General features: G+C 44.7%; 1 long non-coding RNA gene across 2 annotated transcripts in view; it reads left to right on the top strand.

Moving 5' to 3' along the window:
- LOC146865571 (uncharacterized) overlaps nucleotides 1-27,463 on the top strand; it is a 109,495-nt gene that overhangs the window by 74,806 nt on the left and 7,226 nt on the right. For both annotated transcript variants that reach the window (XR_014970326.1, XR_014970325.1), the window contains exon 2: nucleotides 17,277-17,427. This is a non-coding gene — a long non-coding RNA (uncharacterized LOC146865571). The remainder of the gene's footprint in view (nucleotides 1-17,276; nucleotides 17,428-27,463) is intronic.

Genomic DNA, 27,463 nt, shown 5'->3' with positions numbered 1-27,463 from the left:
GGGAACCCTACTGGGACCGGTCGGCCACTTGAACTCAGGCCGGAAGTGTCTGGTGCAACGGTGGAACCGCGACTGGGTTTTGCTCTTATTTTTGCCATAGAGTCATTACTTGAAGATGGTTGCTTTTGAACAGGTCAGCTGTTCTCTGGAGATCTTGATCTTTGTCGAAGGCAAGCAGTCCTCCCAAGAATTTGGAGGTTGCTGGACTGCTGGACGAGTCTTCTTTTGGCGCAGGGTCATTGAGGGCTGCAGACAGGCTGGTCAGTAGTTCTCTGCAGTCTTCTCTGCTGGTGTGACTCCGTGGTGATCAGGAACTAAAGTTCAGGGTCTGGGGATGCCACCTAAATACTAAAATTAGAGGAGTTACAAGGGAGTGACATGTAGTGGCCAAAGGGGTCCTTACCTGGTGTGTCTACACTCTCTATTATTTCCTCCTCCTGGGGGAGGGGGACATAGGCCTAGCCCTGATTGGAAAAGGCTCACCATTTTCAAGATGGTGGGCACTGAAAAGTGTGCTTTACCTCGCCTCCGGCACCTGAGGGGTGGAGTTGGCAAAGGTGGGCACACCTCCTATTCTGTCCATGTTTTCCTGCCTGTCCTCCTGCCAAAAAGGGGGTGAGGACAGGAAGGGGGCCTACTCCCTCTAACAGGAGAGGCTGGGGTCACATTACAAAAGTGGCAAGGCCTTTGAAGCTCCCCGCCACAGATGGCTCTTCTTGACCAGGGGGAGGTGTGAACACCTCAACCCAGAAAAGGCATTCTTCTTGATCTCTGAGAGTGCAGGCACTCATCCCATGAGGTCATAACACTGTCTGATGGTAGCAGACTGGCTTAGGCCAGTCAGTGACCACACTAAGGGTTGGTAGGTTTCAGGGGAGCTTTCTAAGGTGTCCTATGTGTGTAATTATTTTTCAAATTAAACAAATGCTTAGTAGCGCAGAAATGCTTGCATTTTGATACTGTTTGACATTAATTATGGGAGATACTGTCTCTTCATGCTCACCCAGTACAATCATTTCAGGTACAAAATCAGTGTAATTATTTCCAGCATCAGTATCATTACCTAGAACGGTAAGTCCCTCTGATTCCCAACCCGCCCACCTTATCATCTGACCAGTAAAGCCATCTATAGCCCCTGTATTCCACCCATTGGCCCCAGACATTATCGCACTTCTGCGGGCAGCCTCGACTCTGGTACGCCACTTTTTCAGATGCACAGCATCAGTCAAGACCTTCCATTCCGCAACCCGTGGAGGTTGGTTTGCTCCCCTAGCCTTGGCTATATTCCTTTTCGCAACCATGTAAATGTAAATGTAAAATGTAAATTTGATACTTGTATAGCGCACTACTCACCCGCAAGGGTCTCAAGGCGCTTGTACGAATACCACTGTGGAACCCATCCTGGCTTTCCCTGTGAGGCGTCCACTCCTGGGCACCCCCAAGGTGGAGGCCAGGCATCCTTAGCGTTGTGGGGGCCGTTGTGGAGATTAAGCAAGCTATTGCCCAGAGTCGCAGAGTGGGACTCCATGATTGGAATAGGCACCGAGGCGAAAATTATCAGGTCCGTGGAATTTTTGAGCCCAAGACCCGCCGAGGCGGGGAATTGAACCCTGGTCCCGGGCTAGACCTCTGCATCAGGGTCTGCCACTCTAATCATTGAGCCACACTTCTCCACTTGTCTGCTGCTATTAGCCAGATCTTACAGTACTTCGCCCATGATTCTTTCCCGGTCACACACAATATATGCCATCTAGCCTCCAGTGGGATAGCCTGGCCCACCACCTCAGACATAACCTCTGTTATCTCTCCCCAATAATGCTGGATTATGGGGCAGGCCCATAGTATGTGAAAGAAGGAGCCCACTTCCCAACAGCCCTAAGCACAGTGGTCAGTGTTGCAGCGGCCCATTCGGTACATGAGAGCCCTGGAGGTGTATGATCTATGAAGGATACGGAGCTGTATAAGGCAAAAATGCACTCTTATAGCTACCTCCCTGGGACTTTGTATTGCCTCCGCCCAATTGTCATCTTCTAGCATTCCCATCTCAGCCTCCCATGCCTCCCGCAAGGCACCCAGTGGGTCTGTTGTGTTGTTCATAATCTTCCTATATATCAAGGAGGTGGCTTTGTCTGGCATGGGGCCCAGCAGGAGTCTGTCCTCCAGGGGTGTGTACTCTGGTATCTGTTCGCCCTCAGTGATGTGGGCTTGCAACATGTGTCCCTGTTGCAGGTGACGGAACTGTTCTGAGTCTAACATCTGTTCCTCAAAAGCAATTACTGTTTGTCCCCTCCCCAGGAAACCCCATTTGTGGCAACCCTTCAACCCACAGTCCCATAGTGGAGTCCTTTCCGTCAGATTGCCTTTGCATACAATACATTTAGTGGCTTCCCTCCATACACGTACTGTTTGAGTGTGTGTTGGTAGCTGTCTTTCCATCCTTCGGTGATATAGCGCCACAGGATATACCCTCTGCCTAATCAAATGGTGATCGACCCTGTATGCAGGTTCTTCACATCCTTCAAAGACCCAGTCATTTATCGTGACCAGTTGGGCAGCACAGTAGTATTTTCTAATGTCGGGAATAGCCAGACCCCCATCGAATACTCCCCTCTGTAGCTTGTGGAGGGCTGTCCTGGAACTATCTCCATCCCATAATAGCTGTCTTAATCACGGTTCACTTTCGGGAAAAAAGTCAGTCGGTATTTAATAGGGAGTGTTCTATTGGATGTACAGTAAGCGTGACATATCCTCATTTTAAGCGGGACCGCCCTTCCCATTAAGGACAGTGGCAGTTGTCTCCAGTGTGTCACGTCCCTTCGCAGTCTGGTCAGTTGTGGGAATCGGTTGTCTTCCATGAACTCAGTATCTGCACTAGATATCAATATACCCAGGTATTTAAATGTATACCTTATTAACAGGGTTCGTCCGCTAGTCCTAAGGGGTGGGATAGCTTCTGCCAGAAGGAAGAGGAGGGACTTATCCCAGCTATCTGGTACCCGGAATAGCTACCAAATAGTTGAAATATGTGAAGTAACCGGCCAATATTGGAGCTGGGACTTGTAGCATATAACGGTATGTCGTCGGCATATAACGAGATTCTCTCTTCTCATCCGCCCTCCCCCATAATGCCTTTTACTAATGGGTCACGCCTGATCCATGCTGCAAGAGGCTCCAATGCAAAGGCAAAGAGCATAGGTGAAAGTGGGAATCCCTGTCTCATGCCCTTATATAGGGCAAAGGTCAGTGAAATCGCCCCATTCACACGCACCTCGCTAAAGGGCCCGGGTACAGGAGCAGTATCCAGGTACCAACCCTGGGCCGAATTCAAACCTCTCCATCAGTGAAAATAGTTTTAACCATTCAATACTGTGGAACGCCTTATGTGCGTCCAGTGACAGCAGAACTGCGCCCTCTCCCTGCTTGTTTGCCTCTTATATGAGACTCCATTTAGATGCCTCAAATTTAGCCTGGTGCTCCTGCGAAGCATGGAGCCCGATTGGTCGGGATGGTCTACGAAGGTTATCACCCAATGGAGTCTATTCGCAATGGCCTTCGTCAACACCTTCGCCTCCATGTTCAGTAGTGAGATTGGCGGATATGAATTACAGTCCTCTGGGGGCTTACCCTTCTTAGGAACTACCATAATTGTGGCCAACCGTTGGTCTTCTGGAAGGCTTTCCTGTGCCAACGCCTCCTGACACATTTTGAGCATATGCGGTGCAACCGCAACTGTCACTCCCTTATACATTTTGGCTGGCAGGCCGTTGGGCCCTGCTGCCTTGCCAGACTGCGGATCTCTAATATCACGTTCTACGTCTTCGACATTGAGGTCTTTTTCCATCTCTTCGCGGTCGTCGAGCGACATCATGGGGAGGCAAATGTCTCTCAGGAGTTTGGCACAATCTGCCTCCGTCCTGCCCGAGGCAGATGTGTATAGTTCCTCTTGTGGTCAGCAAATGCCGCAGCGATCTCCCTCCCTGTTCTATGAACCACACCATCAGAGGTACAGATCTCTTGGACCCAATTCCTTTCCCTGTCCCTATTATCCAACCAGGCTATCATTTTGTTGGCCTTGTCCCCAACATCGTAGAGTTGTCTCTGTGCCACTCTGGCCAGTGCCTGGGCTTTGTCTTCTGCTATACCTCTCATTTTTTGTTGTTTGAGTCAGATTTGATATCAAACATGTGTGTCCAAGGTATCGCTCCCCAATGTCTGTGTGCAATTTGTAAGAAATCTGACACTGGAATCAGTGCAGATTTATTATGATGAGATGTTTGGTACCAAACTTCCCGTACTTCAGTGAAGCCATCATGGAGCTGGGAAACTTGTAATGACAAATGCCCAGCCCATGTACTTACTATGGCTTCCCTGGTCACTTACAATACACATGAATCAACATGGATATTGCAGGGGCATATCTGCTCATGCAAATATGCCCTCTCTGGAGATATAGTGCACCCTGCCTTAGGGCTAAGGCCTGCTAGAGGGGTGTCTTACTTATTTCTCATGCAGTGTCTGTGGGCATGGCACGATGTGTGCCATGTCGACTCTTCAGTTTTATATCACCAAAAGGAACCCAGGTATGTCAAGGAGACTAACCCTCCCCTGGAGGAAACAGAGTTTACTTGTAAAACCCTGACCCACCAGGGTTACCCCTTGGTAGCATGCTTCATCATCGGCTCCATCTCTTTCCGCTACGGAGATGGTGGCACTTCCATGACTGCTGTACTTTGGATCCCTCTGACAATTTTTTGAGAACTTGATTCCTTGATCACCACTTTTATTTGAGGGCTGGGTCATAGGACAGTGGGGGTATCTGTGTTACAGCATCAGACGACGACCGGGGGGTTGGCAGTCGCACGGTGGGCACAGAGGGGGATTTGAGGAATGGTCCACGGCTGGGCGACAAAGGTGGGAGACTTATTTAGACTGTCAGAACTCCCATTTGAAGAATTCCGTTCAGATTTCGGGCTCCTGCAGGGCCACATCTTGCTGCATAGTGCAGTTACAACTGTGTTCTATAGCCACTGGAACACTGGCACCTCTGAACCACAGACACACAAGAGCTGCCACTATATAGCTCTCTCTATGGGCACTATTAAGTCCGTCACATGCTTGTATTGGGCTATATGAGAGGACCTGCACCGGCCACTGGAGCAGCTGTGGATGAACTGGGAGGAGGATTTAGGCATCTCCATTACTGAAAGGGACTGGGACTCCATTCTAGATAGAGTGCCAAAGGTACCCAGAAACGCCCAATTTAAGTTGATTAACTAATACATCCTTCACAGAGCATACCTCACTCCAGAGCGCATTGCCAGATACTTCCATGTGGTCAATGCTGCATGCCCAAGATGCGGAGAGGTGGGTGCTGACCTTTTGCACATGCTCTGGTCCTGCTCCTCATTGCATACTTTTTGGGAGGAGATCACACAAATGCAACAACCATTATTGAAAAGGAAGTTCCTTGCTCACCTGGCCAGTGTCTCCTACACAGGTTCCCACACACTTCCAAAACCAAGATCACAAGTAAGTTCCAAGGCCTGGCTTTCATTCTGGCAAAGCAGAAAATTACAAGAAATTGAAAACACCTAGGGGGCCCGAGTACCTACCTGGCAGGGGGAATTGAAAAAATGGTCGAGTTGTGAGGGGAGGGTACTCCTGAGGGAAGCTCAAAAGGGTATTGGCACTTTGGATGAGGCCCGCACCTGGGAGCCTCTGGTGGATAGCCTGAAACTCAACTCAACACTGGGCTCACCCATGGGATCTCCTGGGCCATCCATCTACTAGAGCCCAACACCCTAGCAGGAGCGCCTTAAACGGTGCTTAATTCCTTTGACTAATACACTGACAAGGACAGTGATAGACACTTGAACTCTGCCTCTCTCATTGGTACCATGGTGGACACTGAATGTTGTTATAACGTGGGTGCAGCTTTAAGCGACTCATGGGGGGAAGAGGGATGAGTTAAAGCTGATTTTAATACGTTGTTAACTGTACATGTTGTAAGACGCCTGGTGAACCAATATAACCACACATCACCAGGCAGGATGTAAATGCTTACACAACATAAGTAATGTAAAACCCAATAAAATTTGTTTAAAAAAAAAATTTAACTGGCTCTTTTACAAAGCGCTTCAATACCTTTGGGTCAGTTGGATTGGCATTCTATGAAAATGCCCCCAAAAATGAATCTGACATTGTTTAATGTAACTAGCGCTCATGTAAAGCGCTTGGGGACGCTCATGTTCACATGATATAAACAAGAGTCAGACAAAAGGCAACAGGATTTGCCCAAGCCATGCTCTTAACTGTGCTGCAAGGTTGGGCCACTGAAGGTCTGGTGACCGAGGATCACTAAAGCAACAAGCAGCAAAACTCGAGGGGTTTGGGGGAAGTCCTTGCACTTTGAAGTCAGAGAAAATTATAGAGCCAATTTCGCAAACAGCGTCTAAAGCTTTCAACATTTCATCCCGGTATTTGAACGGGATGGGCAAATTAAGTGACAGGGGCCGAAGCTGAACCACTGAAGATGGGCAAACAGTGACACAAACTGGAATAAAAAAAAAGAATTGCCCCCCAAATAAACACATAAATCCAGAAGCGTAATGTTAACAGTAATTGGGTGGTGCTCTGTGGGAGGAAACACAACAAGCACTGTTAATGCATTGATTTCGCCTATGTAATGAATAAAGAGCTGGTTTAATCAAATATCGTACGGCAGAAGGAAAGAGCTCCCTGACAGATAACACAGGACTGGCACAGTGGGCAGAGCTGTTGACTTGAGACTTGGGCATCCCAGTTCGAGTCTCGGCGGCGCCATGCAACATCTTGTGATTCTATGCAAATCACTTAATCTCTCCGGGTGATAAATTGTTATATAAATATGCTGTAAGAGTAAAAGGTAAAACTTGACCCCAGCGCATCAGGGATCTGGGTGAATGTGTATGGGCCAATGTATATGATTTATTTAATATTTATCCCTGACCAAATTATTGGGTGTGCGCTGGATCAGTTTCTTGGCAGCAGAGGGCAGTTTATCTATTGATTAGTTTGGTAAGGGTTATTGAATATTGATTATTTGTCTTAATATGAAGAGTTAGTGTCTCGTTCTATGTTGTCTAGAAGTACAGGTACGGAGTTGCCTGAGGAATCCCGGGAAGGAATTAGCCTGAAGTAGGCACAAGAAGAGTGTGGTAAAGAAATCACACTGCAGAAGTACTTTGTCTGTTGGAAATAATACTGAAAAGCTATGTAGGACCATCAGTGTTATAATTAGGGAAATTTTTGTATATAAGGAGAGTGTCTGAGATAGCGAAGGGTCCCTTTTGAAACTCTGGCGGTATCTCTGGGAGAAGTAACAGGACACCCTTTTTGTATATCAAAAGGTCCTCTTGTGAAACCTCGGTTTTATACCTAGAGGAGTAATAGATCTCCCCGGAGCTTGTTAGAGAAGTGAGATAACGCTGGTCGTTATTATTGCTTGTAGTGTAAGAAAATCTCTTGGAAAGGTAAAGACTATCTCTTTATTTAGTGGAGCAGACAAGGTAGCATTGTCTTTTTATGTTGTCACTAACAGATTTTTGAATTAAGAAAAACTCAGAAAAATATTGTCGTAAGATTCTGTAAAGGAGGGGTCAGTAGAAGGAGTGATACTGACGTCACAAAGTGCCGCACTGGTATTGGACAAAGCAACAGGCGTGTATCGAGAGCAGATTGTAGGAGGAGGAATACTGACGTCACAAAAGGCCGCACTGGCATTGGTCAGAAAGAGGGTGTGAACCGAGCAGTGAGTGGTTGGAAGGAGCGAGACGCGCTGACATTGGATAAGACTGTAGTTACGTAGTGAACTGTAATTGCTTGGTTGGTGTGAGTCGCGCTGGTATAGGACGGAATTTATCTAATAAAGAAAAAAGAGAATTACGGGAAAGTTTGTTATTCTGTCTGTTGAGAAATTCTAAGAGAAGACTCTGAAAATGGGTCTGATTAAGACAAAAAAGAATTTCTTTAAGAAAGATAAACCAATTGTGACTAGAGAGGGAATTCCGATTCCACCCCCAAAAACGCCTACATCTTACATGATGATGGAGCGAGGTTATCATACGTGTGTGTGGTTGGAAAATTGGATGAAATATACGAAGGATGATGGGATGTTAACTTTTCCCGAGTATGGTACATTTAATGTAAGAATTTTACAGAATTTGAGAGCCAGGATGAACTCGCAAGAGCTAAATCCAAGACTTACTTAGTATGAAGCGTTGGAGGAATGGGAAGTAGAAGCGTACGAGCGAGAAAAAGATCAAAGTGGTAGAAGATACAGAGGCTTTATTCCTAGATTTCCAATTGAGAAACGAGAAGATTAAATGAAAAGATGGAGAAGAGCTGTAGTAACCGAGGGTCTATATCCAGTTTTCTAGGCAATCAAAATTGATACAAATATCAGCCACTAGGTCAATTGATATAGAACCAAAAACATTAGAAAAACTTTTAATAAGAGCCAGTGTACCATATAGCAATAAAGTTAAAAAATCTTTTTTTTTATTATAGTCAACATATAATAGTGTTTTATATTTAAATAAACATATGACCAAAACACAATACACTTTCTAAAAAAATATACACGTATTTTATAAAAATTATATTAACAAAACTTAGCAAAATACAGATTAAAATACAAATACAATGACATAAAAAAAGTTATTCAATGAACACAGTATAAAATAAGGAAGATAAAACAAAAATGTAAACATTCAGGATATACAAAGTTGCGGCAATAGATTGTCTTCGACGCGCGTTTCGGCGCACTAGCGCCTTCGTCAGGAAAGCCACACAATATTTCCTGAAAATCAAAGGTACACTGGCTTAGGCAATAAAATAACATGATTGTAAAGATAACATAGTAGCTAATGTGATTAGCTATAAAATTAGAATTAGCTCTTCCAAATTTATCGAAAACATACTATAAGTAAGTGCGAGAGATAGGACAAAAGTGGTAAAGGAAAGATGAAGATAGTAACCAAGGGCTAAAATAAAGAGTGCTATGAAAGGAATAATATCCAAAGAAAACAAAGTGAATTAGAATTGATAAGAAAAGAATTTTTTCAAAACTGATGGTAGATAGACCCATTTGATCAAAGATTACCAGAAAAACCCAAGAGAAGATAATGATCACCAATTGTGAAAGGGATAATAGGCACAATATGACCTTCAAAAGGGAAACTTACTCGTAATAACAGTAAGATTAGAAAGGTCGAAAAATGTTGAGATCTAATGCTCGCTGATAGAGTAGTCACTAAAAAGCAGATCAAACAAAGGGAGGGGATAGAGGGGAAAGACGGGGTTATTGTTGTAAGACACTGATGAAAATGAAACTATGATTTTAGGATAGGTCTAAAAATATCGACAGATTACCTTGTGACTGATTCTTTTATCAGACGATATTCTTTGATAAATGAGACGTATTGAGAGAAAGACTGATGAGGCAACAAGGACGCCGGTGACTTCTAAGGAAATATATGGTTGTGAATATTTTTGTAAACTAAACTGGTCTCCACAACATTTATCTGATATTATAGTCAGGCAGGGAGAAAGAGGGAATAATGCCTACCCGGTTAAATGCGGAGACGTAGTTAAAAGATGATTTGATATATATTACTCTTTTCAATGGTATGCTGAAGTATATATCTTCTTTTTTTCTCTTGCCCACGATGGTCTACGAAATAAAGTATAAGCGAAATGATAACATGAAGCAATTAGTACTTAGCGAAAGTAAGCCAATGTAATTTAGCCTAACGGTGTTACTTCTATTTTGCATATTTTGCATATGTTCCTAGCGATACGATTACACAATTGTTAATATAATTTTTATAAAATACGTGTATATTTTTTTAGAAAGTGTATTGTGTTTTGGTCATATGTTTATTTAAATATAAAACACTATTATATGTTGACTATAATAAAAATATGATTTTTTAACTTTATTGCTATATGGTACACTGGCTCTTATTAAAAGTTTTTCTAATGTTTTTGGTTCTATATCAATTGACTTAGTGGCTGATATTTGTATCAATTTTGATTGCCTAGGAATATACTCTTCACTGTGTTTGTTGCTCTGTCCTAGGAATTGACCTAAATATTTTACAGGGGGTCCTTGTTACTTTCAAAGAATTTACCCACAGCTTGTCTGTGCGGGACTGTTGTTGTGCCTTTCTATTCTCATGTACTAATTATATATTGTAAAAAATTAGCTCTTCCCATTGTCACAAGTCTTTCTCTTTTCTATTTCACATCTTGAAATAAGCTGCCTATTCTATACATTCTGACTGGCACCTCCTGCCCTTTTCTCACAATAGACATCTCTCAATAGTAAGGGTTGATTTAGATCTCTTAGTGGCTATGGACAAACTCAGAACTTTTGGGTTCTCAGATGAAGATTTCGCTGCACTTGTGGGCAGTAGCAATACCTTCAGTAACAGCGCAAATACGAACATCCAGAATAATGAAGACATCTTAATAATCTCCAACCTAAAGAAAAAAATAAAGAGGATGGAAGCCCATGGAGAATTTATGATAGAATACCTTAGAGCAGGAATTATTCCCCAGGGGCTCCGTGTCCGTAATATTCCGGGTCTCTTTATTCAACATAAACCCTTTTTAGAGAAATGGAGCATGATTGCCAGTAGATGTTCAAGAGATCTGATGATCCTAATAATAGAGACAGCAAAAGAATTAGTGGCGACCCTAAAACTAGAACTTCTAGAACTAGAGGACAAAATCAAAAAATGCAATAGTTTAGAGGATGCAAAAAAGAAACTGGAGGAATCTGAAAAAGAGCTAGCATCTTTTGCTGAGTACCTAAATAAACGCAAAACAGAGAAATTAACAAAAGATAAACGGTTTTACTCTATAGAGAGAGAACCTATCCATATCTTGGAGAGCATTTTTACAAATCCAATCAATATATAAACGAAAATACCTCTAAAAGTCAAAAAGTCAGGACATTCTCCGATACGACCGATTCAGAAGGAGAAAGCAACTCAAACTATTATGAATCAGATGGTAGATACAATCCTTCTAACCAAACTACACGTAAGCCTTTTTTGGGACAACGCGGGAACAACAGAGGACGCCAGAGAGTCAGATTCCAACCCCAGTCCAGAGAGACTTACCAGAATTACCATCACCAATCAGACCCTCAACCATTTCTAGAGACCCGCAACAAACAATATTGGAGATAAAAGAAACTATTCCTATTTTTAATTTATCATCCCACACCTTAGATCCAATAACCAGTACGGTATTATCTAAGGGACTATCTTTTGTTCCTCATGCTTTTGTCAATAAATTTGAACTATATAAAGACATATTTTCGTTTTTTCGAAAAATTAGATTGAAGAAGTTTTTTAATGAGGAAAGAGATCCTTCCCAATATTTGAATGCCGCAAAAGAATTATCATTACCCTCCACTTTTCTCCCATCTTTAGACCAAATTGGCCCCGAGGTTGCCATTTTTGAACATGTGGTCTTGAAACGTCTGGATCAGGCCACTCGATTCATTCCCAAACCACTGTACAACCTGAACAAAGAAGAATTTCTTTCTTTAAAGGCACTAGCCAGTAATAAGGACATTATTGTAAAAAGTTGCGACAAAGGGGGAGGAATTGTGATTACTGACACTGATAATTACAAATCAAAGATGCAAGCTATGCTTAATGATCATAAATTTTACACAAAAATAACATCTAATCCTATGACCAAAGTGAGCCAAGAAATATTAACATATACAAGGGCCGCCCTAGAGGCAGGCCACATTAGTAAAAAAGAATTTGAATTTCTAAACTATTCAGATAGAAAAACTCCTTGTATCTATGGGATCCCGAAAACACATAAAAACATTTGTGACCCCCCGTATAGACCTATCGTGTCCACTATCGGTTCGGTCACTGAACCAATATCAAAATTCCTAGACCACAAAATCAGACCATTTGTTTGCCAGATTCCTTCATTTGTGCAAGATACACGTGACATTATCAATAAAGTAGAGGATCTCCATTTTAATCCAGCCACTGACATTCTAGTAACCTTGGATGTAGAATCCTTATATAGCAATATACCCCAAAAAGAAGCATTGGAATCGGTTCTCTGGTTCATTGATGAATATAATATCCCTTGCTCCAAGCCTTTCTTCACCAAATGCTTACGGACAGTTCTGACAGAAAATGTATTTGAGTTCGATCAACAATTATATCACCAAACGAAAGGAGTCAGTATGGGAGCTTCAGTTGCTCCCACAATAGCCAATATCTACATGGCTATGTTCGAGAAGAAATGTATTCACAATGAAGTGGCTCCATTTTTCGAGTCAGTCTCCCATTGGTCAAGATACTTTGACGACATCTTTCTTATCTGGACCGATGGTGAAGATACCCTCGGGGAATTTTTGCTGTGGATAAATTCAGCAGACCCTAATCTCATATTCACAGCCCACAATAGTACACAACAGGTGGAATTTTTGGACATCTTGATAAAACATAAATCTGGGAAATTAGAAGTTGAGTTATTTACCAAACCAACAGCAAAAAATACTCTCCTTCATTTTAATAGTTTCCATCCACGATCCCAAAAAGACAGCATTCCGTTTTCACAATTTCTTAGAGTGCGCCGCAATTGTACTAACCTGTCGGATTTTGACATCCAAGCAGAAAAAATGAAAGAAAAATTCTTACTCCGTGGTTATCCACGGAGATTGATTAGAGAATCCTATAAACGAGCACGTTTTTATGATAGAGACCATCTGCTTACAAACAATACACGTAGAAAGAAAGACCAACTAGTCTGCATCACTAGACACTCCACCCGAAATGCCACTGTGAAACAAATAATAAATGCCAACTGGCACATTTTAAACAGCCACCCAGAAGCAGAAAATAAGATAGCTAAACCTCTATTTGCGCACCGAAGAAACAAAAATCTCAAGGATATGATTGTGCACTCTAGGTTTAAATCAGACACTCCTTTCATCCAAAAAACTATTGATGGCATGAAACCAGTCAAAGGCACCGTGAGATGCTCCGCATGCAAATCATGTGATCAGGTTTCAGAAGGTGAAACCCTAATACACAATGATTATAAGATCCAAGCATCACAACTATGGAATTGCAAGACACAGAACGTGATTTATCTCATTTTGTGTCCATGCAATTTGGGCTATGTCGGTGAAACGTCTAGAGCAGCCCATATCCGCATAGCTGAACATCGCTCTGCCATCCGCAATGAAAAATTGTCTGCGCCTCTGGTCAAACACTATTTGGACGCAGGACACAAACCAGAAGAAATCAAATGGAGAATTCTAGAAAAAATTCACATTCCTGAGAACAGTGGTGGTGGCAAGGTACGCAAGAAAAGGGAAGTTTTCTGGATTTTTGTCCTGAATACATTCCAATGCGGCCTTAACAACGAATTGCCATGGGAAAATGCCATTGGATAAGGTTATTCCCCTTATTATTTCATTCACATTCACAGTCCCCTATATTACATACTGAAGATCATTTCCATTCCCTAAAATCTGCACACAATTATTGCCCCTTACATTAGATCTACATATATTTTCTCTAGAAAAATATAAACAGAGCTTTTTCCATCAAAAATAGAATAAGATAGCAACCTTCCCTCCCATTCCGCATCATATGGTCTCTGGTTATAAATTAAAATGATATATTCTGTGTACCTACTAAGTACACGAGATCATTGTCGGATTACAGAAACAGTGAATTGTCAAAAATAAAGTTTTATCGTATCCACTCCGCATCATATGGTCTCTAGTTATAAACTAAAATGATATATTCTGTGTACCAACTAAGTACACAAGATCATTGTCGGATTACAGAAACAGTGAACTGCCAAAAATAAAGTTTTATCGTATCTGGCGAAAGAAAAAAATTCACGCCCCCACTTTTACGTGCTATACGCACTTCCTTTATATTCATGTCTTTATGTATTTTTTTCGTCCTTTTGGGACGTAACTACATCAGTACATCCGTAATCACATGATCACGTTACGTACTGCCCAAATGTTTAAAACCCCACCCTAAGCCAATCCCACACTGATGGTAAAAATTTCCCGGTAGCAGCAAAGAACGCGGTGAGGCACGTCTTACTTTCTACGAAGGTCTTTCATCAATAGGTAAGCTCTGCGGAACCCATTAGTTTTTGTCATCACGTTAGGAACGTATGCAAAATAGAAATAACACCGTTATGTTAAAATATATTGGCTTACTTTCGCCTGGTACTAGTAGCATCGTGTAACCATGTCGCTAGGAACGTCTGTAAAATAGAAGTAACACCGTTATGTTAAAGTATATTGGCTTACTTTCGCCAGGTACGAGTAGCATTGTGTAATCGTATCGCTAGGAACATATGCAAAATAGAAGTAACACCGTTAGGCTAAATTACATTGGCTTACTTTCGCTAAGTACTAATTGCTTCATGTTATCATTTCGCTTATACTTTATTTCGTAGACCATCGTGGGCAAGAGAAAAAAAGAAGATATATACTTCAGCATACCATTGAAAAGAGTAATATATATCAAATCATCTTTTAACTACGTCTCCGCATTTAACCGGGTAGGCATTATTCCCTCTTTCTCCCTGCCTGACTATAATATCAGATAAATGTTGTGGAGACCAGGTTAGTTTACAAAAATATTCACAACTATGTATTTCCTTAGAAGTCACCGGCGTCCTTGTTGCCTCATCAGTCTTTCTCTCAATACGTCTCATTTATCAAAGAATATCGGCTGATAAAAGAATCAGTCACAAGGTAATCTGTCGATATTTTTAGACCTATCCTAAAATCATAGTTTCATTTTCATCAGTGTCTTACAACAATAACCCCGTCTTTCCCCTCTATCCCCTCCCTTTGTTTGATCTGCTTTTTAGTGACTACTTTATCAGCGAGCATTAGATCTCAACATTTTTCGACCTTTCTAATCTTACTGTTATTACGAGTAAGTTTCCCTTTTGAAGGTCATATTGTGCCTATTATCCCTTTCACAATTGGTGATCATTATCTTCTCTTGGGTTTTTCTGGTAATCTTTGATCAAATGGGTCTATCTACCATCAGTTTTGAAAAAATTCTTTTCTTATCAATTCTAATTCACTTTGTTTTCTTTGGATATTATTCCTTTCATAGCACTCTTTATTTTAGCCCTTGGTTACTATCTTCATCTTTCCTTTACCACTTTTGTCCTATCTCTCGCACTTACTTATAGTATGTTTTCGATAAATTTGGAAGAGCTAATTCTAATTTTATAGCTAATCACATTAGCTACTATGTTATCTTTACAATCATGTTATTTTATTGCCTAAGCCAGTGTACCTTTGATTTTCAGGAAATATTGTGTGGCTTTCCTGACGAAGGCGCTAGTGCGCCGAAACGCGCGTCGAAGACAATCTATTGCCGCAACTTTGTATATCCTGAATGTTTACATTTTTGTTTTATCTTCCTTATTTTATACTGTGTTCATTGAATAACTTTTTTATGTCATTGTATTTGTATTTTAATCTGTATTTTGCTAAGTTTTGTTAATATAATTTTTATAAAATACGTGTATATTTTTTTAGAAAGTGTATTGTGTTTTGGTCATATGTTTATTTAAATATAAAACACTATTATATGTTGACTATAATAAAAAAAAATGATTTTTTAACTTTATTGCTATATGGTACACTGGCTCTTATTAAAAGTTTTTCTAATGTTTTTGGTTCTATATCAATTGACTTAGTGGCTGATATTTGTATCAATTTTGATTGCCTAGGAATATACTCTTCACTGTGTTTGTTGCCCTGTCCTAGGAATTGACCTAAATATTTTACAGGGGGTCCTTGTTACTTTCAAAGAGTCTATATCCAGTTTTGACAGTAGGGAATCAGACAGGTACGAAGTGTAAGGAGAAAAAGAAAAATATAGAAATGTCTGGAAACGGTTTGGATGATATGATGACTAAAAGAGCTCCGCCATATGAAGAAAATTCAGGGGAGGTGATTCCAAGTGCCTCACAAATGGTAACTCCATTAACTCCCCAAGTTACCTAAATAGCTAGAATAGTGTGAGAAAATGAAGTGAGTTTGTTAAATAAGGCTAGAATGGAACAGGTCCAGAAAATAAATCAGCTAAATCTGAATGCCGAAGCTTTGACGGTGCCAGGGGCAATTGGTCCTGTGGTACCATTATTTGGAGAAAAATCGACTTTGCCAAAACTGCACACATTGTCCGTTCTAAGAAGTAGTGTAAGGAGTGAAGTAGTGTCGGTAACAAATGAGAATAGACGGGATGACCAGAATAACACATTGTTAGACCTACCAGTTGGTGACTTGTTAAAAGAAACCCTGAGAAGAGGCATTTCATTAGAACCAAGAAAAATAAGGCCGAATTTTACTCCAATTGCAGGGAGTTCAGCAAGTCCCTCCCCAGAAGACTTAACTAATTGGATAAAAGAAATAACCAAGCCAAAAGCTCAATCACAGAGTTTAAATGTGAGCCAGTTGAAGGTAGACTTAGAAGAGATGATTATTGGTACCATAAACCCAGATAGATTAGGGACATACAGTGATGAGGAGCTATTGTTTTTGTGTAAAAGAATTACTTGCAGAGTGAAGAATTTTCATGAATAATTATCGGAGGATGCGAGTGAGTTTGGCATAGATATAGAAAAGTCAAAAATGTTGCAGAAAACGTATAGAATGGCTTTTACTAACAAGGATTTAGAGAGTTTAAATACGTCAGGGAGAAGACTGCAGATAAAGAAATTAATGAATATCTTGAAGAAATGGGGAACTGTGGAGCGGTGGAGGAGTAAATGGATGAAAAAGAAAGAAGTGACTACTGGTAAAGGAAGTTCCATGTTTCTGATAAAGGAAACCGAGCAAGTTGAAAGGGCATGTCCCATGAGAGAAGTTCCAGGTGGTGGATATGTTCATTTCGAGTTATGCAAAATATTGTAGTGATGACATTGAGTCAAGGCTTAAAATGTTAAAAGAGAAAATTATGTGGGCACAAGTGAAAATAGCAGAACAGCAACAGGAAAATAGTACTGTACAACAAAGGCAGAATCAGGTTGGACAAGTAAACAGTGGAGGAAGGGGAACATTTTAAATGAATGAGGAGGAAGCTAAACAGAAATTTCCATGTCATGCGTGCGGAAAGTTTGGACATTGGAAGAACGAGTGTAAATCTGTACAAAAGGGTAACGAAACATATCAAAATTTAAATCCACAGATGCAGAATGAGATAGTTGGGAGTCAGCAGCAACAGCAGCAGGTAGTTACTCCACAGTTAAAGGTGCCACAACCACCTATCCCCTGTAATGGGAATCCTCTTATGCAGATGTACAGTGCAAGTTCTGGATTCCGAAGAGAAGAGCAGTTTGGTAAGAATCCACTGGTTTCACAGTATTTGGTGCATTGCAATGAGAGTTATTCAGATGCATCTCAATGATGGTGCCTGAGGGGGGAGGAAGAGTGCGTACTTGGCACATCTTGAGCGGTAGAAACTATCCAAGTTGTTGGTGTCGCAGATAAACATATCATAACTCCTGTCACAGCCCCAATAGAAGACCATATTGGAAATTTTAAAGACATGCATACATTTGTGGTATGTGATACCATTCCCGTTAATCTCATGGGCAGAGATTTTTTATGCAAAATGAATTGCACTATTTATTGCACACCGGATGGTGCTGCATTTATGACACCTGATAAAGATGTTGAATACAAGGTATTGATGGCCCAACGAGAGTCAGAAGTGAGTGAATTGTATTCAATGCTAACCGAGGAAGATTTGCCTGAAGTGTTAAAAGGTACAGTGAGAGCAGATGTGTGGGACTTTTCAGGAAAGGAGATTGGAGTAATGAAGAATGTAGATCCAATCCAGATTACAGTGAAAGATGGTGCTGTATATCCCAATACCCCACAATACAAAATGAGTCCTGAAGTACTTGCTGGAGTCACACCTGTGATTGATCAAATGATAGAACCGGGATTTCTAAAGGAAATAATGAGCAGTCCCTGTAACTCGCCCATTATTGGAATCAAGAAGCCTAGTGGAAAATATAGAATAGTCCAAGACCTGAGAAAGGTGAATAAAATTGTAGTGCCATGTTGTCCAGTAGTGCCAAATCCAGCAGTAATTCTTTACCAAATTCCCTGTGATGCTGAGTGATACACTGTCATTGATTTGTGTCAGGCATCTTTCTCTATTCCTTTTCACCTGCAAAGTCAATATATATATATTTTTTTTTAAGAAACCTATTTATTGCAGATTTCCAGAGATATACAAGTATGGGCCTACAACCTTCAGGCCGGCCGCTAGTAGACAGTGAGACCATGAAACATATTCATAAACACGAGCAGCAAGCAGTAAAAAGTCCCACAGATCAAAAAATCATTTGCGGCCACATTGCCCAAACATCCCAAATGGCGGTTTCATTTTAAATGAAAGAACGAGAAACAAACCCACAAGGCGGCAAAAATCTAGGCAACAGTATGTGCTCCCCTCGGGAGGGCTCTACCAACCTACAAGAATAAGAGGGGGGGAAGGGCAGGGGCAGAAACTAAGTGGTTACGGTAACACAGAATCAAGAGAATGTGCAGACTAGGGAGACAGGGGCGGGGGGGGGGGGGGGGGAGGACCAGAACCAAACAGGTAGCAGGCAGGGCGACCGATCTTAAATAAGACCGCCCATTCTGACTCTTTGGTCCTGTGAGATACAGTCAACCTCCCCGAATTGGATGGAGCCTGGCAGTTGACACACATCCACTCTTACATAATATCACGTGGAGCAGCTACTCTGCCCTCACCATACTGGCAGGATAGGGACACCCCATCCCAGTAATTTCACTCACATAGGGGAGTTACATCCTTGCCCTGAAGAAAGTCCTGGACCATTTTCTGGCCCCTTTTTGGACTGAAACATGTCGGAACTAGGGTCCTAGGACCATAACACTCCTATAAGACCCATTTTTTTCTATTTTAATTACCCAGACAGACCCAAAAATAAAGGGAAACTGGGGATCTGCCTGAGGTATTTTATCTAGTTAACCCCCTCTGTCTTAAACATATTAAAAGCACTCCCAATACTGTGGTCGAGCCCACCCGGACTTCTAGGGGTCTGGGTGACCCGATGATGAAGCATGACACCACTAGGGTGTGTGAGGGTAACCTAAAGAAATACTTATCTCCCCCACGACCACGGTTGTATTAGGCACAACCTTAATTTCAGGAGTTTTCATTTCCCTCTTTCCTTTAGCTTTTTTGGATCTCTCTGTAGGTCCGTTAGAGTATTTTTTGTGAATATAGTTTGTAGGGAGACAGGGCCGCCGCCTGGTCGGGCGTCAGTGGCGGGGTACAGATCCCGCCGCGGTAGGAGTTCCAGGGGCCCCACACCTTTACCCATTTCCCAGGCTTACCTCTCGCCACATACACAACCTTTTCTCGGAACATACACCAATCCATATTTTCCTTCCATACCGAAATCGTGGGTGACCTCTGGGAGCCCCACAATTGTGCTATGTCACGCTTGGCCACCATATATCCCAATGTCACCCACCACGTTTGCGTCACCGTATAATCAGTCGGCTCCCACACATTCAGCAGACACCTCCTAGCCTCGGGGAGCAGCGCAACATGCGTGACCGCTTGCAACACCTCATGCACACCACGCCAGAATCGAGTCACCTCCGGACATTCCCACAAAATGTGGAGGAAGGTCCCTAACATGCCACACCCACGCTTACACATCCCATCCACCGCGTATCCCATGCGCATCAGGCCCGGTCCCGTAACGTAAACCCTGTGGAGTATTTTGAGCTGGACGAAACGAAGGCGGGCCGGTATGGCCACCTCTTTCGGGGAGGCCACCGCAGATACCCAATCCTCGTCGTCCAGCTCCAATCCATCAGCGACCCATGCCTCACGGAGGGCGGCCAGCAGTCCCGAGCGATCGTTGATGAGCTTTTTATAGATCAATGAGATAGTGCCATCCGGTACATGCCCATCTAGCACTCTATCCTCCAAGGGGGAGCACTCCCGGATGGACGCGACCTCCGGGAACACGGAAGACAACGCGTGGCGAACCTGTACATACCGGAAGTACTCCCTGTCATGCAACTGGTATTCCGCTTTCAGCACATCAAACGTTTTAAATCCCCCCTTCGTCCAAAGATCGCCCACCCTGCTAATGCCAATCGTGTCCCACTTCTCGAAGCCTTTCGTCGTCCACAAACAACCCAGTCGTTCAGAGACATACAGTGGCGTCGCCCGGGTCAACCGATCTTTCCACCCCATCGCCGAGTTTGCCGCATGCCACACCCGTACCGCGACCCGTGTCGGACCACTCAAACGTGCGTCGAGCGATCTAGAGTAGAGCGCACGATTGTAGTCGCCACCCGGCAACAACAATTTGTCCATTTCAAAAGCCGGATTAAGGGCGGGCCCATAAAGCCCGTGGTTTATCGCAGCCAGCTGGGAGGCCCAGTAATAACGTTTGATGTCGGGGAGGGCGACCCCCCCATCGTACCACGGGAGCGTCAGCTTCGCGAGGGCGATCCGCGGCCTCCCATCCCAAAACAGTTGGCGTTGCAGACCCTCCACCTCCCGAAAGTAACTAGCCGGAACGACATCCATCGTGTTTTGCAAGGCATATAAAAACCGTGGCAGCGACATCATCTTAAACAGCGCCGCCCGGCCGAGCGGCGAGAGCGGAAAGCGCCTCCAACGCGCCACATCCGCCTTCAAACGTTGGAGGGGGGGAAGTAGGTTCTGTGTGTATCGGGCCGCAGAGTCCAGGGTAATAAAAATACCCAGATACTTAAATCCCTGTGGAGCAACCTGGATAGGACAACCCCGCGGGAGGATAGGGGCCTCCCCTGAGAGGACATTTACACAGGATTTAGCCCAGTTGATGACTAGGCCTGAGTTACGGCCAAAGGAATTCAGCACATCCACTAACACAATCAACGATTCACGCGGGGAAGCAAGATACAAAAGAATATCGTCCGCATAGAGAGAGACTCGATCCTCATACTCAGGAGTCCATCGGAGACCACGAATCGAAGGGTGCCACCGCAGCCACTCCGCCAGGGGCTCCAAGGCGAGCGCAAAGAGGAGAGGCGACAGCGGGCAACCCTGTCGCGTGCCCCTACCCAATTCGAAAGGAGCCGACACTCTACCATTCACCACCACCTGGGCTAGCGGTCCGGAATACAACAATTTCACCCAGCCAATGAATCCCGGGCCAAACCCAAACTTCTCCAGCGTCGCCCAGATATATGGCCACTCAAGCGTGTCGAATGCCATAGTGGCGTCCAGGGACGCCAAAATGGCTGGCTCACGTATGAACGGAACCCTCGAGAGCACCCCATGCAGACGCCGCAGGTTAAGCGCGGTGTTGCGATGAGGGATAAAACCGGACTGGTCCTGATGGATCAGGTCGCACACCACGCTGACCAGGCGATTAGCCAGCACCTTGGCCAGAATTTTTGGTTCCGCATTCAAAAGCGAAATGGGCCTGTAGAAGTGACCCGATCACGCGGCCTCCCCTCCTTGTGAATAACCACAATAGTGGCTAGACGCTGGTCCAGCGGGAGGGAACCCGCCGCCCGGGCCGCGAGGAACATATCACGAAGATGCGGCTCCAATGTATCCGGCCGCAATTTGTACAATTCAATGGGAAGGCCATTAGGACCCATGGCCTTGCCAGAGGCGACTGAGCGTATGGCCAGAGCGATCTCCTCAGACGTCGGAGTCGCGTCCATCAACGATTTATCCTCCTCTGAAAGGGAAGGCAACGCAATATCTTTAAGCAGGTCGCGGGAATCCTCTTCCGAGCGAGAAGATACCGGGGAATACACCCCGCGAAAATACTCTGCGAAGCAATCAACAATTTCACCCGGATCAGTAACATACACACCCTCCACTCTCTTAACCAGCAGAACAACTCGACTCGCTCTCTCCTTTTTATCCAGCCACGCGATCAGTTTTCCAGCTTTATCACCCATATCATACAGTCGCCCCTGCTGCTCCCTACTCAGGCCCCTGGCCGCCTCGGTGACTAGGGCCTTGTAGTCCGCTTGTTTGATCCTGAGAGCGTGCAGTTTGTCGTCCGTGACACCACAATCCAGGTCACCCTCCAACTCAGTTATCTCAGACTCGATACGGGTCACCTCCTCCCGCTCACACCTCTTGGAGTGGGAAATGAGGGACAGGGCCTCCCCCCGGAGTACCGTTTTGAACGCCTCCCACAGAGAAACAGCAGACGACACTGATTCCACATTATCTCCAAAATATTGCTCAAGGGATTTAATCAAATCTGCGCGAATCGCGGGATTACGCAGGTACCAGGGGTTGATCGGGACCACCCTCCCCTCCATCCCCGGGACAATATCAAAGTGCAACAAGAGAGGGGAGTGGTCTGAAATACCCCGAGCAAGATGCCGCACCTCCCCGACCCTCCCCGCCTGTGCCGCTGGCATCAGAACATAATCAAGTCTCGAAAGACTACCATGAGCCCCGGAATGAAAGGTGTATTGTACCTGCGCAGGATGTTTTAGCCGCCAACAATCCACCAGACCCAGGGTATCTATGAGGCCAGACAACCAAGTTTGGGCCCGGGGGAGATCACTGGGTGGGTGACGATCCTCAGTTCCGGAGACCACAGCATTAAAATCCCCACCAACCACTAAGATACCCTCCGGCAGCCCAAGAAGAAGGCGCCCCAAATCAGCAAAAGTAGTCGTCTGCAACCCCGGCAGGACATAAACAGAAACCAAAACAACTACTTTACCCTCCCATCTACCCACCAGAGCCGTATATCGCCCCCTGTCATCATGGAGCACCTCGTCAACCTCCAACGGGAGCGAGGTTTTAACCATAATGCCCACACCCCTCGAACCAGAGGTGAAGCCCGAATGGGCCACAATGCGATAGCCCCGCCTATTCATAGCACAGAAGGAGTTACCAATAAGGTGTGTTTCTTGCAAGAACACAATATCAGGTGAAATCCGTTTTAAGAACTGCAGGACCACCCCCCGTTTTATCCTGTCCCCCAGTCCGTTAACATTCCAGGAAAGAAGTCTCAGTCCCCTACCCCCCATCACAGCCAAAACCAATCTGTCCCCTCCCAGAGAGCACCTTGAATAGAACACAACAATATGTCTGCCTTGTGGTACAAACAAACAATACCCAACCCCAACCCAACATTCCAAACAAAACTCCCCCCTCCCTGCACCCCTGCATGAGCCCAAACAGCCCCCCCAACTTGCAGTGTGCCTGTCGCCCCTGCATGAACTAAACTACAAAGACCCCCTAGAGGAGGAAAGAGAACCCCCTCGAGACACACCACAACCTCCACGGGAGGGAGAGCAAAGCACGACAGTCAAGAAACCCTGAGCACAGCCGAAAGGTGGCATCATCAGGAATTAGCCCCAGTATCAATACCGCTTGCCCGGTCCAGTGGGCACTCTCCTCCCGCGGCCCCCACACCCTCTCGATCATGTCCCCTAGGCAAAGTGTCCAACCAGTCCCCGGCCGTCTCCGGACGGTCAAAGAAATGAGAGCGACCCTCGGACTCCACACGCAGTCTGGCCGGGAAAAGCATGGCGTATATCAAGTTCATATCTCGGAGCCACCGCTTACCGCCCATGAAACCCAGCCTCTGCTTCTGGACCGCTTGAGTAAAGTCAGGATAGAAGTTCACCTCCACGTTCTCCAGCTTAAGCGGCCCCTGCACTCTAGAAGCTTGCAAGATCGCATCCCTGTCCCGAAAGTTGAAGATACGGGCAATAAGAGGCCGCGGGGGAGCTCCGACCTTCGGCTTGCCACCAGGAACTCTATGGGCCCTCTCCACCGCAAAGAATTTACTCAAACCTCGAGGCTGCAGACGATTAGAAATCAGATCCTCCACAAAGAGATCCGCCGCCGAATCCTCCAGTCCCTCTGGCACCCCGATAATGCGAACGTTGTTCCTCCGGGCCCGACTCTCAGAATCCTCCAGTCGCCGATCCGTGAGCGCACTAGCCTGCCGGAGCCGACGTACCTCCGTCTGGAGGGCCGCCACCTCAGTCGTGAGGCCCGACGCGGTGTGAGCCAAAGAATCCACCCTGTCATTTGTCTTGGAAAGATCTGCCCTGACAAGGTTAACATCGATAAGAACCGCTTCGAGTTTGTGCGCCAGGGTATCAAATTGTTGACCCACCGAGGTCTTCATCTCCGCGATGGCGCCCATGATGTCCTGCAAAGTCAGATCCGTCAGCAAATCCGGGGCATCTGCGGGGCACTCAGGGGACTTATGCGACCCGCCGGGAGAACCCTTCGGCAGGGTATAGCGATCCATAATGTTGGCTTGAGTTGCAGCGCCACGCCGGGTCGATTTGGCCCTTGGCCTCTCGCCATCCTGCTTCGTCGCCATCGTCCTGTATCCCGTACACCCATGAGTCCTACCGCGGAGAGCGAACAGTCGAGGCCAAGGACCCCAGAGGTCGCCTCAGAAAGGCGGAGCAGGTCCCCGCAGGGCAGGCAGGGTCCCCCAGCGAGGCAACCACCACACACAGAAGGGCCGTGATCCCACTCGCGACAATGGCAAGAGGGCTCAAAAGCGAAAGTGAAAGTGTGGGGTACGCGACTCGCCAGGCTCGTCCCGCCGTTGTTGTTCACTTCTCCACTGGATCACCCCCCAACTCTAGTCTGGGGTCAGGAGAGGAGCAGGCCGCAAACTTCAATCGATGCCCAGCACGGCACACGGGGTCCGATTGAAATACGGAAAACGGGTACCACCTCGGCTCAGGTTCACCAACACAGTCCCCTCAACCGAATCAGGATGAAGACAGGATAGATGTAGGAGGTCGCGGAGGTCCTCGGGAGCCTCGCACCTACGCGGCCATCTTGGTTGCGCGCTCCTCTCCCGGAAAGTCAATATTTATTTGCCTTCCGGTTCGGAAACTGTCTCTTGGCATGGTGCCGAGTTCCTCAAGAGTACACTGAGAGTCCCTCAATTTTTAATCAGATCCTTAAAAAATGTTTGGAGACCTTAGTCATGCCTGGAAATTCTGTTTTGGTTCAGTACATTGATGACCTACTGGTGGCATCAAAAACCCGAGAAGCATGTATGTCAGACACAATTGCTCTACTGAACCATTTGGCAGACGGAGGACATAAAGTATCACCCTCAAAATGTATTTTATTTATTTATTTAAAGAGTTTTATATAGCGCTGGCTAGACCCGAAGGTATCAGAGCGCTTTACATAAGGTTCCACATAGTTGCAAACTTACATCAGTTACAAGTTAACAAAGATACCAGCAAAAACATTTAAGGAGCATAGAAGAAAAGGAAAATGGGGTGGGGAAGGGAGAGGGGGTAAGGGAAAAAGGGGTAGGGTATAGATACGACGGAGAGACGAAGGGTAAGTTTGCCCAAGGTCTGGCTGGGTAGGTGATGACAGTGGGAGAACCCGCAGCCCATCTCCTCTTCAGCTATCGGGTAGCTCCACCGGGCATCAGTCAAATAGCTAGGTCTCAACACTTTGCCACCTCAGTTCAGACTCAGCTATATACAAATCAGTCTTGACCCTGTGCCTCATGGGAACAGTTCAGCCCAAACTGCCAAGCCAGGTCTTCCCTGAACTGGAAACAAGTTTCATGGGATCGGTAACTGGGTAACTGGGTAACACCCTTCATCAGCCAGGCTAGCTTGAATCCAGTGGCAAAGTGAGAAAGGGACCCACATCTGGGCATACCCAGCCAACTTAGGGCGAACAAGGAGTTGATGTACGGAACGCTGAAACGTTTCAGACGGTCACTCCGAGTCACAGATCTGGGTTGAATGGCCAATCTGGTGTCATTGTTTTAGCCACTACAATATGTCCATGGAGGGTGCATTCACAAGCCATGCTGTCAAGTTCACCTATAGTAAGCTCAAGTCGGAGATTTAGCCTTACATCCTAGGTATTAGATTCAGTCTGCACAGCAATTTCCTATTAATCTCCTTCGGGCGTAGAAGGTCCGTGTATGACTACTGACACAGCCGTTTTTGAGCTATCAGGATCATCATAGCTTTGGAAAGCATCATTTTGACCAGGACCAGAAAGCAAGAGAAATGCTAAAGACAAATTCATCAGAAATGTCATTTAGATGCAAAGATTGGTACTTTTCGCCTGTTTTCTTTCATTTCTTAAAGGTCAATTTGGGGAAACCAACATTTGCAGAAGAAGTCTACTACAACTTTGCTATCTAAGACCCATTCATGGATTAAACATTGTCGAAACCCGGAGACATAATGCATTTATCAACAAGTTCCTCGCAATTAACTTCCAGATTGTTTACATTTTTGAAGAAAATGTTCTGCATTTCTTGTCCCAAACTTTATTACAGTGGTACATGGTTGTGATATTTCCGCTATTGATTGATAACATAACTTGGCATCAGTGCTGGAAAGAAAGCCTTGCGGCTAGATGCAAAGCCTGGAGTTTCAAATGGGTCTTACAATATCTTCCTTCCTTTCTGAGATTCCTTGAACAGTTAGCCCAACCAGGTGAGCTCCCCGGACACTCCGATATGCATCCATGGCAATCCTCAGTTTGTGGAGATCCTGGTAAAAAAAGAACAGGTAGCTGATTTTGCTGATGCACCACTATGGCAGAAACTGGAGGGTTGCTTCAGACAGTTCTACTTTCTGCTACCAATTGTCTTTTAATTGACTCCACTGGTCCTACATGCACTAAGCAGGGGTCAGATATTCAGACTGTCATTTGAAATAATGAAGGAACACGTCACAGGATCCTATGATAGAAAAGATTTGACATGAGATTGGCTGAGTACTCTCCTGCAAATAAGAGCAGTTTTAAAACTTGAAGACCTTTCTGGATTCCCATGCACATCTATTGGCTGGGTTAGAAAAGTCCCCCCCCCCTTGCTCTTGTATGCCTACAAGTAGGTGGATGTACCCTTCCCTCATGACATCAGACACACAGCCCAAGCCCCTGTGCTGGTCATCATTTCATTTTCAGATTCGTTTTCCCCTTTTGTTATCCAACTTATCCTTAGGGTTTCATACATTTAATTTGTAATTATGGTTTCTTAACCGTGTTCGAAAACTCACACCTCTTCTAGAGAAGGAGGAGGATTAGATATCAGTCCAGAAAGCCTTCAGGCATGCTACAATTCTTTTTATATTTATTTGAGTGTTACATAGCACTGGCTAGACCCAAGGGTATCAGAGCTTTACATGTTTTGAGCAGAAGTTTACAAGAAGTCCCTGAGGAAAGTCAATTGAGTTAAAAACAGTCTTTTAAAAATACAAATTCAATACAAAAATAACATTAAACATAGCAACAGTGGCCATCTTTTAATGCATCTGTACATAGTGAATCGTTGTTTTATCTGCCATGTTAAGAAGCAACGTGTTGGCCATCTT

Source organism: Triturus cristatus, chromosome 2_1 (assembly GCF_964204655.1).
Source record: "Triturus cristatus chromosome 2_1, aTriCri1.1, whole genome shotgun sequence".
In the NCBI taxonomy this organism is placed as follows: domain Eukaryota; kingdom Metazoa; phylum Chordata; class Amphibia; order Caudata; family Salamandridae; genus Triturus; species Triturus cristatus.
The sequence above is the reverse complement of the archived record's forward strand: the minus strand, read 5'-3'. Positions and strand labels throughout refer to the sequence as shown.